The following is a 4,067-nucleotide window of genomic DNA, read 5'->3' as shown; positions in this document are numbered from 1 at the left end:
GAATTAGGACCTTGGAGCCTCCTTTAAGCCATAAAGAGTTTTTTGAAGTTTGCAAACAAGATGAGTAGATTAGGATTCAAAACTTGGTGGTTGTTTCATGTACACGTCTTCTTGGAGGTCACTATTCATAGATGTATTATTAACATCAATTTAATAAATAGGCCATGCAGAGGAGACAACATGAGACAGTACAACACGAATGGTTGATGGCTTCACAACTGGGTTGTAAGTTTCATTGTAATCACATCCTTTGGTTTGATTAAAACCTTGTGCAACGAGACGCGCTTTGTGTCTTTAGAAAGACCCATCAATATTGTATTTAAACAACCATTTGCATCCAGTAGCTTTGGCACCAAAGGGAAGAGAAGTAAGGGTCTAGGTGTGATTGTTGAGAAGGGCAGCATATTCATCACGCTTGGCTTGTAACCATGAAGGAGATAACATAACATTGTGTACGGTAGTGGAATGGGAGAATGTAAAGTAGTGTGAAATTTTTTTGGTTTGAAAACACCTGTTTTTAGATCTTGTCACTATGGGATGGTTATTGACAAAATTATGAGCAAGAACATTGGGAGATGAAGAAGAAGTTGGAGAAGAAGTAGGTGCGAAAGAGGATGTGGTATAAGATGGAGAAGGAATATTAGTAGGTGAAAGAGAAGAAGTGGAGATGTTATGAGGTAAATAAAAAACAAAGGACACGGGCAACTTAAGAATGGCTAAAGGTGGATTAGGAATGGCAGAAGCATTATTGTGGGATGCATAATGAATTTGTACTCAAGGAGATTGTATGGAAAAATTTCTTCATGAAAAATCACATGGCGAGAAACGTAAGTCTTACCCATGGAGGAGAGACAAAAGTAACCTTTATTTTATAAGTTGTAGCCAAGAAAGATACAACACGACAATCTGAAATCCAATTTGTGTTGATTGTATGGATGAAGCAACGGAAAACAAGCACAACCAAACATTTTGAATTTTGCATAATCAGGTATAATATTAAAGAGCATTTCATAAGGAGATTTATTGTGAACAACAGAAGAAGTTAGAACATTGATATTGTGCATGATAATGGTAAATGCTTCACCCCAAAACTGGATTGGTAAAGATGCAGAGGCAAACAAAGTTAATCCCATTTCAACGATATGACAATGTTTACGTTCAATAGACCCATTATGTTCATGAGTATGTGGGCAAATGAGAGGATGATTGATGACTTTTTACGACAAGTGCACCATGTTGTCAGAAGTAATAATTTGTCCCTGAGGATAGACATCGAACTCACAAGGAAGAGTTGAATAATCAAGTAATAGATTCATTAAATATAAAAAATAATAAAAGTTTGTTGAGATTTGTTATGATGACAATGATTAATAAGAAAACAAGTCAAATAGTTTGTTGTTTCAATTGGAAAAATAGAGATTGGGTATCATCTTTCTCACTCTTTTGTATTTTGATTATCATGACAATATTATGTTTAGATATCACCTCAATACATAAGTTTGAACAAATTACTCTCAATCCCAAATCCCAAATGGTAGAATTAGCCACACATGATGACATGATGATTGTTACAAGCATGAATAACATGAAAAGAAGATCCAAGATGTTTCTTATTGACGACTGTCTCCTCTAATGTTTCTCACACCTCATATTCTCCCAATTGAGTTATAATTCACTCAATTGTATTTTCCTCTTAATCTTGCACACCTAGAGTTGTGCCTCAAGCCCCTCATTTAACCTAATTGACGTAATTAATAGTTGGGTCTGGAGTGCATATTCTCTAATGGGGATTTTAGTTGGTTGAAAATGAGTATTGTTGGTGTAATCAATGTAGCATTTTTTTTGCAGTGGTCTATGTTTTTTTTGTGCTTGTTTGGTTTAGAGTTTTGACCTCAAGCCCTATAAATGGTATTGTTCAACCATAGTTTTGAAGAAATTTTAGGTGTTAGAAGCTACGAATTTTTTTTATAAGAATTTATGTATTCCTTAAATGCTCATATTTAATTAATTTTTCTTTATCAATAAAAAAATTAGTACAAAGTATAATTTTTATAGGAGATCCATAATATTAAAGATTCTATTTGGAAGGATTCTCATCACGCAAGAATTCTCTTGTAGATTAAAAAAATCAAATGTATAATATTATTTCACTTTTTTTAACAAGATTTTCGTATAAATTATTTATTATCGATAGATGTGCAGAAGAAGGAGTATACATCATGTGTGTATATTTCCTTTTTAATATAATTTATTATATATATTCAAATTGATATCACCAATATTCAAATCCATGGTTAAGGAATGCAAGTTATGTGAGTCAATGTTGTTAATTAGTAAATAGTTTATAGTTTTTTTATCAGCAAATAGTTTATAGTGATAATATTTGAAAATACTTTTTAATTATTATTTTATATAAAACACCATAAATTTGATGGATCCTTCTTTTTATTTTTATTAGAACGACAACAATATCTATTCGTTTCCCCATGTTAGCTTGATTTTTTTTATCTTAAACTTTTTTTACTATATATATCCCACTTCGGAGTTATAATTAATTCATACTTTTGTTTTTTTATCAATACAATAACAACATCTATTCGTGTGAACAATACTCCAAGTTCATGTATACTAAACGTATTATTTTATTTGGCAAGAAGAATCCTTCAACATATCTATATAGTTTATGCAAAAGAAAACATCTATAGTTAAGCTTTGAATATGTAGGCATATAATATAAGTAGCATATCCAACTTTAACTGTCGAAGAAATCCCATGATTCGTTTTTCTCCATTTACGGTTAAAAAGGACAAATTACTAGCCTGTTTGAAACCGACAAGAAGTTGGAAGTTAGAATCCAATTGAAATCATGATAAAAATCGAAAACCAAAGCATAGATAGGAAATCTTAAAAGTACTTTACTAGCACAATTCCTGAAAGCAATGCGTGCGCAGCTCAGTAACATGGTTACTTTAATTTGAAGAAACTCTCCAACATTAGTCCAAACTCAAACCCATCAGATATAGTAATTAATGAATTTGTCACGCTAAAGAGTAGTTTTGATGATTCAGGGTGCTAATTATAGGTCCTTTTTTTCTCCTTTAAGAAAACAACAAAGTATGGGGTTCCGACAATTACTTCAAATTTGTCTAAACTCATGCTTCAGCTTTGTTGAAGCCAAATTAAAGCATGTATCTTTCACCTACTAACAACAACAACACTGCTTCACGAGATCGAAACTTTCGGTTGGTGTGTCTCAGGGTGCAATCGGATAACAAATCATTGTCTTCGTTGACCCTGCTTTCAGATTGTTCACCACTCACTCTAAAGTTGTTATGATTCAGATCCTCTACACACTTACTTGATCATAACTACAACCTGCATGCTCTTCCATGCAGGTCAAATACTAATCACAAAAGGACATCAAATACTCTTTTTTATTAGTAAAGATGCTAAAGTTTTTTTTGTGTTTCTTTTTATATGGTCAGGTTTAAGAGAAGACTTTATTCCTGTTCATCTGCTTTTAGGTTATTTTCTATATGTAAGAATTAAACAATGTTATTTATTACTATTATTATTATCACATTCTTATTTCTACGTAAATTTTTAATATCTTGTACACTTAATAAAAATGAGAGGGAAACACTCACGTAAATAACATTAGGGATAGGGAATAGGAAATGTTTTTTTATATAGAAAGTATCTGCATTTCTTAATTCGTATGTGCTATCTTTTAAAGTAAACAGATAAAAGAAATAAAGGTAATAATTAATTCATTTTTAATGTAAATAAAATGCTAATAAATGCCGGAAAGTATTTAAGAGTAAAAAAAAATTCATTACAAGAAAATAAGTAATTAACTTCCACATATTTGCGTGGGCCAAATGTGGATGCATTTTTCGTCGACCAAACCCACGCAAAACAGATGCAAACTTAAAAAATAATAATAAATAAAGTTATAATAATAAAATTTTAAACTTTTGAAGGTTTAGCACACGCTATGCCTTTGAAGCTAAGTCCCTGCTACTTAAATATTTTGAAGGTTTAGCCCACGCTATAATTTTAAAATT

This window comes from Phaseolus vulgaris, chromosome 8, assembly GCF_000499845.2.
Source record: "Phaseolus vulgaris cultivar G19833 chromosome 8, P. vulgaris v2.0, whole genome shotgun sequence".
In the NCBI taxonomy this organism is placed as follows: Eukaryota; Viridiplantae; Streptophyta; class Magnoliopsida; order Fabales; family Fabaceae; genus Phaseolus; species Phaseolus vulgaris.
This window is presented reverse-complemented; position numbering follows the sequence as displayed.